Raw genomic sequence first — 9204 nt, forward strand, 5'->3', positions numbered from 1 at the left:
TACTCCTCCATTACATGCCCGGCCCTGCCCTATAGTCACTGGGGGCTCCGGCAGACAGCCTAAATAAAATGACAATAACTGCCCTCTGCAGGCGTGGGCTGTGGGGCAATACTCCTCCACCATTACGGAGGAGCTGCGCCTGAAAATAAGCGCCGGTCACTAAAACAAGTGCAGGTGGGCTACACCTGCAACCACCAGCTCAAATTAAGCACTGTGATTCCGATGATTGGAACAGACTTTGTGGCACCTCTCGCCCTACGAGCATAAAGAAAAAATAAACGTAGCAAATATTCAACCCGTTCTGTTTCACATGATGACAGCAGAATAACTGCTGGTATACACCAGATAAGGATCCATAGTGTGGCAATGCAATCATGTCACATAGCTGGTCGTGAGCTCCTCATGCAACAGAACATTCGTGTGTGTGAATATGGCGCTAGGACAGAAATGTCTTAAGTAAAGCAATGAACATGACACCGATGCCAGGCAGAGGGTTTAGCGTTTAGAAAAGTACAATAATATGAAAACAACTTAATGATTCCATTTGCGAAATATTTATGAAGAAAAAAAATGTTTCCGCCCGGTCTCGAACCGGGGACCTTTCGCGTGTTAGGCGAACGTGATAACCACTACACTACGGAAACCAGATGGGATGTGAAGGTGAACTAGGTGTTATTGATTTCTAGATCGGGACTCAGTACAACTGTGTATATTCATTATATTTTCCACTTTAATTATCAGAAGCATTAAATGTTTTCCCCTTTTTCTCTGTATTCACTTATGCTGGTAGTAGGACTTACAGACTCGCCACTGGAATGGCTTTCGATCTGCCTATGCATTCTTTGCAAAATGTCCTTTGACTGTCACCTAGTGTCAGTTGAAACTGCTTCTGTTTATTCATTTCCTGTGTTTTCATGTCTTTCCTTTTGGGTACTTTTAGAACCGTTGCTTTTGTTTGCTCTCTAAAAGCTCCCCCTCCCCCCATCGTTGTCAGCCCAGGATCAAGGGTTGAGAGAATGTGTGTGGGGAACGGGGGCGGGGGTGGGGGAGGCTAGGTGAACACTTTAAGATACCAAATAACCCTGTTACTGGAACAGGAAAGCAGCTTATTTCCCAATACACACAGCACCAGTGTGATCATTTTACATCATAGGCACACCCTTAGCCCTTGTATACACTGCGCAGATGTGTGATAGTTCAATGAATTCCCTACGCTGGTGACACTTTGGCTTTTGATCATAGATAGCTACTGGGCCAAAACGTAGAAAAATACATCTTGGCGAACTCACAGCTCCGTCCAACATTTCACGGGTTCTCGCGGCTGGGAGGGTGAGATAGGATTAGAAGCACTGAGTCGTTTCTAACCAGAGCACGTGCTTAGAAGCCCGTTGTGAACCCCGCCTACCCACTGCAGACTTATCGTAACTGCAGTTTGGAGGAGTCAACTGTCGACCAAGGCTGCTCAGGGCACGATTCTACCTCAACTATATTACTTTAATTTAAATTACATAGCGCCGCGTGTCCGGTGCCAGCCACCTTCCCACCTATGTGCTGTCCACCGGCGCGCGCGCTTCAGAGGTTGTGAGGTTCTGATACAGAACTGCCCCGAATTATGTGCTGTGCCTGTGGGCGTAACGGTAACAGCGCAGCTGAGCATATGTAATATAACGAAATCACACAATAGAGAACAAAAGACAGATATATGTCAAAAAGCACAAATTATTGTGATGGAAAAAAACTAGAGAGGGCAAAATGCTAGCAGAGGATGGTTTCGATCCATTGACCTCTGGGTTATGGGCCCAGCACGCTTCCGCTGCGCCACTCTGCTGCAATATACGTGGGAATTGGCATCCCACATTATTTGACTTTCTCCTGCCGACAATGGACAGGTCTGGTAGGTTAATTACTAAGGCGAAGAGCGGCAGCAGCAGCGGCCTCAGCAGAATGTGAGAAGAGATAAATGCACCCAGTAGTATCTGACCAGACAAGCCACGCAAACCAACAACCCTGAAATATCCAGTTCCTCCAGCTCCACTTTCTCACTCTGTGACATTGAGGAAGGTTGTTAGGAAGAGGCAGTAAGTTCAGACATGCCAACCCTCCCTATTCAGGCGGGAGACTACCGATTTCAAGGCTAGTCTCCCGCCTCCCGATTCAAGCATCTAGAAACCCGATTCCTCGGGGTTTCAGCTGACAGGCCTTGGTATTGTATAACGTGCTAATTCTTCCAGCAATAGTCAGAGTGGCGATGCAGGAGCTCTAGGAGGGGTGAAAAACCAACAAAGCCTCATTAACAAGCGAATGGTCTTTTAAAGACCTGTGAAGTACTCGGGGACGGCTGTGTGTGTGTGCCTGGGAAGCTGTTTCAGCCCATGCTGCCACACACTAGGGAGTGGGGGGGGGTTGGTGTATGCACTGCCAGCAACCTGCCAGGCCAGTGCACAACACTTGAATCACCCTCTCTCTGCCTGCCATTGCGCTCCGTGCTTCTGAAAAGTAAGACAAAAATGTGCATTTGCGTTTCAAATGTCCGATCCTGCAGCAGCACACTTCCAAAGCCCACACATGACAGTAAACCGATTCACGACCCCATTCTCCTGATTTATAAAAAAAATCTCCCACTTTGCTCTTCTGAAATGTTGGCATGTATGAGTAACGGAGAACACAACCCTCCGTTCGTAGGCAGTACGAGCTGAAGAGTGAATGTCCTTTTGTTTATTTACAGTAAAGGAGTTGGACACGTATAAACACCTACAGATAGCTGGACTCCTGTGTGCTGACCGCCACACAGGTCAGAGGAGACTGAAGCAGCCGAGAAGGCGTGTGAATGATGGATGCCATGACACCACTGCTGCGGATGTCTGGGGAGGAGGTAGACAGCAAGTAGCACAAACCAGGACCTCGCATATGAGAAAGGAGAGGGTGTCACAGAGATTGTTTGCAGTAAAATTGGTGAGCTGCTGTTATGTTACAATATTGAAAACACATCATTATCCCTGAATATTAGATGCAACAACTTTAGAATTTGGACAAATTTTACTGTGCACTGTCAATGACCTGGCCAAAGAGGACAGGAAAGAGCAGAAATATGAATAATAAATTCAAATCTGTTCAGAACAGGGGCCCGCAAAATACGTTTGGCCCATGGCCCCTAAAATCCATAAGATGTTCCTGTCATGTACAATAGCATCGTACTGTGGATAGACCTGATCAGACATCATTTGAGCAACTGCTGGCTCTGCACAGCCAGCACAGCCCGAAGTGAGATGAGGCTACAGAGGCACAAGACCCAGCACCGGCGGGTCTTCTAAGCACCTGTACTTATTGAAAGCTATAGCGTGCTCCCTAACTTTGTTTTACTTGTTCAACAATGGAAAATCCGATGACGTAAAGGACTAAGTAGTGAATTATTCAAAGAAATATTCTTCACACTCTTTCAGTACAAGACACAGTATGAAGTTAACTTAGGGGAGTTTTGCAGCGCGTGATGCCTCCTGTGCTAGAATTACAGCTCTTCTGCTCTGTTTTGGCTCGGATGTAAGTAGCAGGGGCCATATTTATGAACCCAGTTGCATCGCGCTTACACCACACAACGTTACGCAACTGAAAAATTAGATTAATTTGAAGTTTAAGAAGCCACGCAAGGCCACTTTGCGAAACCCTGAGTGGCTTCATAAATCTTGAGTAAAGCAACACAGTGCAAATCGCTGCGTTGCATTACTCTGCTCTGGGAAGGCTTTCCGTGGGCATTGCATGCGTGTTCCCATGCAAAAGACATGGATTTTGGCTTATTCCTAGATTTACCAGAACAGGTAAACCTGGGAATGCGCCAAAAAGATACACCTTCCCAGGAAAGGCAGAATGAGGAGAAATATCTTTATTTCTCCTCATTACTTCTTCTTTCTATGTGTGCTGCATTCAGCAGCACACATAGATAGAGGAAAATGCCTTTCAGGATCGTTTTGTGCGGGAAGGGGCCTCTTCCTTCACAGAAACAATTTTGAATGCAACTCAGGCACCCTTTCACTAAGGTGCAAGGGTGCCTGCGTTGGTGAGTGGGACATGTATTTCCAGGTGTGGGTCTCGTGCTCTCCATGCCAGTGGAGTAAAACTATCCTGGCTGATGAGGGGTGAAACCCTGAAACCGGTCCTAGGATGCTTGATTCCAGTCCAGGGAAGACCTGGCCTGGCAGTTCGGGCTGGATGTTCCCACGAGGCACAGGGTCAAGACTGATTTGCATATGGCTGGGTTCAAACTGGAATGGCATGGTGAGCAAAAAAACTGATGGATTTAGGCCCAGGTGAATGTATGACATTGTTCGACATTCTGTCCATCAATTGTTCTTTTTGCCAAAAATGGCACCAGAACAGAAGTAAGGGCAGGAATGTGCTGTATTCTTTCTAATACGGTGCACTTCTGCATTATCCTGGTCATGCAGTGTAGAGTAGAAAGTGACTTGCTGCGCTGCACTGCATAACAAATATTATAAATATGCCCCCAGGTTTTCAACTGTAGAATCACAGTTACTCTGGCAATGTAAACCTTTTACCAATGGTTTCTCTGCCAAGGGGCTGTCGGTCAACGAACGTCACAACCTTCACCCTATTTTGGGGCAAATGTACACGTTTCCTCTTTGCGACTGATGTAAATTTCTCCTGTTTTGGACTGATGTACATTTGTCCTCTTTAGGACTGATGTACATTATCCTCTTTTGGACTAATGTACATTTTTAGGTCTTGCGTAGGCAGCGTGCATGCGCTGTCTCTCCGAGACATCTAGTAATCCGTATAGCTAGGGTAATCCCGTCTGCTGCTTGCCTCCTGCTTGCAATTGGTTTATTTACGGTTACTGTGATTTACCAGCCTTCCTATTGGTTGCTGGTCGATGCATCACTTCTGTTTTTATTGGAAGCAGAACCGACCAACTCCAGTTCTATTGCGCTGTAGGGCTTTGTTAGTTTCGTTTTTGATACTACTTGGGCTTTTTTTTTAAATAGCCACAGCGTCCGCTTCATGGGCTGCAGCGATTTCAAACAACAGATGCTTCCCTTATTTTGTGGGATACCAACTCATTCCCACAGCGTCCTTTTCATGGGCTGTGGCGATTTACAGCGCCCGCTTCATTCTACAATGCAACGATTTGGCTAACCCCACACCAGTATTTAGTATTTTCACAGCCCTCGACTACAGGCTCTGCCTCAATTGGCGATTTTCTAACTCTCTAGCGACACCACCATCTCTGTGGGTCCGTTTGAGAAGCACTGCTTGAGGGCATGTCTCACACACATGCCTCCGAAGTACATATGTTCATACCACACTCTGTGCATGAAGCACCACAAGGTATTTAATATGACCAGCTCGCTGTGTGTGTTGCACTGTATGACTTTACTTGTGGGAGATCTCTTTAAGGCAGTATCTCTCAGCCGGTTATGAATGTGTAAAGCACAAGCAGACTGCACACCTTGTTTCTAAAAACATGCGTAAACGTCTCCGACGTCACAGCTAATTAACAGGGCATCCGCAACCCTGCTCTGGTCAGTATGTTAAACATACGACCCTTGACCTTCTGGTAGGTCGCTCCCCCCCCGCTGCAGCTCCGCCTGCACCCCCGCTGTCGCTGCTGCCACCGGAGAAGTCGAGGCCCTCCACCACCCGCAGACTTCCACCTGCGCCTCATCCCTGGTGGCCAGTGGTGGCCTTAGGTTCGTTTCATTTCCCTTGTGCTGTCTCTTTGCCCTTTTTGCCTCTGTGACCCTAATTTGTGCCTGTAACTGCTGTGCCCCCTGCCCCCCGCTCGCCGCTCTGCTCTGTGCCATTTTCCTTGTGCTGTTCCTCTGCTTTTTGCCGCTGTGACCCTGATTTTGTGCCTGTAACTGCCGTGCCTCCTGCCCCCCGCTCGCCGCTCTGCTCTGTGCCATTTCCCTTGTGCTGTTCCTCTGCTTTTTGCCACTGTGACCCTGATTTTGTGCCTGTGACTGTCTGTGCCCCCTGCCCCTCGCTCGCCGCTCCGCTTCTGTGCCCGCTTTTTATTTCTGTACCACCTCGCTGATCTAGAAAATGAAGTATATGGATTAGGTAATTTTACGCTTAATCTTATGATCCTGAACGTTGAATCTGAAGCTACACCATTTTTGCCCGCCATGTCAGTATTTCCAGTTAAAGGTGAATTGTGTGTAAGAAAGAATGGTTCCATACATATGGGCCATAGTAGATGCACCACTGTGATAGAATTTAGTGATCAAGGCAAGTCTACATTTAGAGCTTCCCGCCATTCCTACTTCATATGTGGTCAGACGGCATATATACGTTTGCCTCTAGATTGGGATGGTACCTGCTACATCGGATTCCTTTTGCCACCTGTTTTCCTAGCTCCTCCTGATTATCACAGAAACACTCATTTAGTACACAATAGAGAAAGGAGAGATCTCCCAATAGTCGATTACACTGAGACCGCATGGGAAAAATACACAGATTTCAATAAAGGTCTCTTTCCCTATATAGGTACAGTTACCAATAGTAAGCTGATACGTAGATTAACCAGAACCCTTGAAGCAGTAGTGAACGAAACTATTTCCGCCTTAGGCAATTTAACAGAAGAGCAGTCTGCTATGCGGATTGTTGTGCTTCAAAATCGTCTTGTCCTTGACGTCATCCTGGCCGATAGGGGCGGAGCTTGTAGGGTTATCGGATCGAGCTGTTGCATTTTCATACCAGAAAATTTGCCATCTGTATATAAAGCCATAACTCGCCTTCATAAGATTGTAAGCCAGATACACCAGAATCCAGGCACCTGGACTTGGTCCGGTTGGTTTTGGAGTGTATTATCTACCTTTGGATGGAAGGTCCTATCCTTCCTAGGTATTGGCTTTCTCATACTATTCAGTTGCTGTCTATGCCTACAATGTGGACCAGCGATCTGTGGTCTGTGTGCCACATCGTGTATTCCACCACCAAGATTTCATTCATTCCAGAAGAAAAAAGAAGAACAAATGATGCTATATGAACAGATCAATGGATTGATGAAGATTGATATCTCTTGACGGGCAAGTAGGGGACAAGGAGGGAATGTGGAAATATGGATTTTTATGATCAGTTATGTCCCCTATCTTGGACCCCAACGGTTTCATGTATAAATCATAAGTACATGTATGTTCCCTCCAGTTCCAGTTATGAAGACGCAAACACATGTGCGTCCACCGTCAACATGTCCTCTTTCAGATCCGCCATGAATGGGTCGGATATTCCATTCCTAAGTATGAAAGGCCACCGACTTTATATGGTTCACTTATGCCATTTTACAGTCCAGGCAAGTAGGCCCTGATTCTGCCTCTTATTTTACTGAGCTATTGTTATAGATTTTCCGCATCAAATTAAGTTCCGGTAATTAAATTATTTACCACAAATCTCACATACCCTCACCCATCTCACTCTGCGGTGCCACATCACATAACGTAAGCCATACCTCATGGTCATCACGCATCACATAAAAACATATTACACGTATGTTCAAAACAAAACAACACCCCTCCAACCACACCCCCTACATGTTATAGCTTGCTATCTATGTTGGTATAAGTGCTTCAGCATCTCCCATATGGGTAGCAAGAGCTATACAAATGCTACAATACCATACAATATGTTAATTAGAACACCGAAGTAAGGCACACTTGAAAAGTTGAAATACCAATAAAATGAATTAGAAATGCTTCCAAATTACTGCTGTGGGTCACACAGCATTGAATATCAACCTATAAGGCTGCTGGGTGGTGTTAACGTGACTTCTGTTGTGATCAGTGTGCAACCTCGAGAAGGCTAGCTGACATAAGAGTGGCATCTTTCATGTAGCATTTCATAAGTGTCCCTATTGAATTACTCACTTAAAAGGCTGTCCAGCCTACGATGAACGTATCCTTAAACTGGGTAACAGTAACGTTTGCTTTTCACAACACTACAAATCACGTTTATCAGGGATAAACCCTTGAAAAAGAAAGCTCCAATTGGCTGCCATCTTGCCAATGTACCAAAACAATAGTCTGTAGATGGGGGTTAAGGAATTAGATAGTACGCATTATTTCCTCCCTATGGCTGCACCTTTGCACGCGAGGCCAATAGGAAGCCCTCGCACAATATCAGTCTTCCTTCTGATCTCTCCGTAAAGTGGGTTTGTGCTCAGTACATGCAACAAACAAAGCTGAATACATGCAAGGCCTATAGCCTTTATGTGTGGTCACTAATAATTGGGGCCTAGTATTGGATAGCAAAGCTTTAAATAAACAAAGCCAGGGGAGGAGGCAAGCAAAGGCCTCAGTTTGTTCACGGTTGCAGAATAGTTTTGTGGCTGTATAACTGCAGATCAGGAGTTTGAATCAAAGCAAGCCACAATCGTCCTTTCTGGGTCCATCATATGTGCATCATTAAATAGTATAATAGTAAGTACTTAGAAAAAGATGAATGAAACACCATTATATGTAAGAGATCGTTCAAATGACAGCTAAAAATACCTTTGACACACCACCACATAGCTATTGTGCGTTTCACCACTGCGTTAATACCCAATGAGTTGTGTGCATCTTAACATGCTAATTATTCTAGTCAAAGGTTCAGAATAACATCACTGTTACCAAGCATTGGCAAGGTTAATAGGTCTCGCCTATAAAAACTATTGGCTTTGACAATGTGGATTTGCCAGGTTGTACACCAGTGTGGCTGCTCTTCAGCATGGTTAAAAGTTAGTGGCATGGAGTGGCCTTGATGCGAGTGGAAGGAGTAGAGTGTCATAGACTAGATTTGTTGGAGAAGAGTGTTGTTGAGTGGAGTAGGGGAAGTAGAGTGTCATACAGTTGAGCAGAGGGGAGTAGAGATCACAGGTTCAGTGGCAGAGAGTGTTGTAGAGTGCAGAGTCGTAGAGTGGGGTGCCGTAGAGTAAAATGGGGTGGAATCAGGTGGAGTGGGTTGTAGTGGATTGAGGTAGAGGGTGAATTGGACTGGAGTAGATTAGGGTGGAGTGAGGTGGAGTAATTTGATTGGAGTGGGGTGGATTGAAATGGGGTGAGAGGATTGGATCGAGGTGGATTGGAGTATGGTGAATTAAAAAAGGGTGTATTAGATTGGTTTGGGGTGAATTGGATTGGGGTGGATTGGATTGGGTGTTTTGGAGTGGACGGATTGTTTTGGATTAGAGTGGGGAAGACTAGAGGGTTGCAG

At 45.7% G+C, this 9204-nt stretch overlaps 1 non-coding gene across 1 annotated transcript; it reads right to left on the minus strand.

The window, feature by feature from the left end:
- Positions 1–571: 571 nt before the first annotated feature.
- On the minus strand, positions 572–644 carry TRNAV-AAC (transfer RNA valine (anticodon AAC)). The gene has a single exon. It is a non-coding gene; the product is annotated as a tRNA-Val (tRNA).
- Between the last annotated feature and the right edge of the window lie 8560 nt (positions 645–9204).

The sequence above is a fragment of the Triturus cristatus genome, chromosome 12 (genome assembly GCF_964204655.1).
Source record: "Triturus cristatus chromosome 12, aTriCri1.1, whole genome shotgun sequence".
Classification (NCBI taxonomy): Eukaryota; Metazoa; Chordata; class Amphibia; order Caudata; family Salamandridae; genus Triturus; species Triturus cristatus.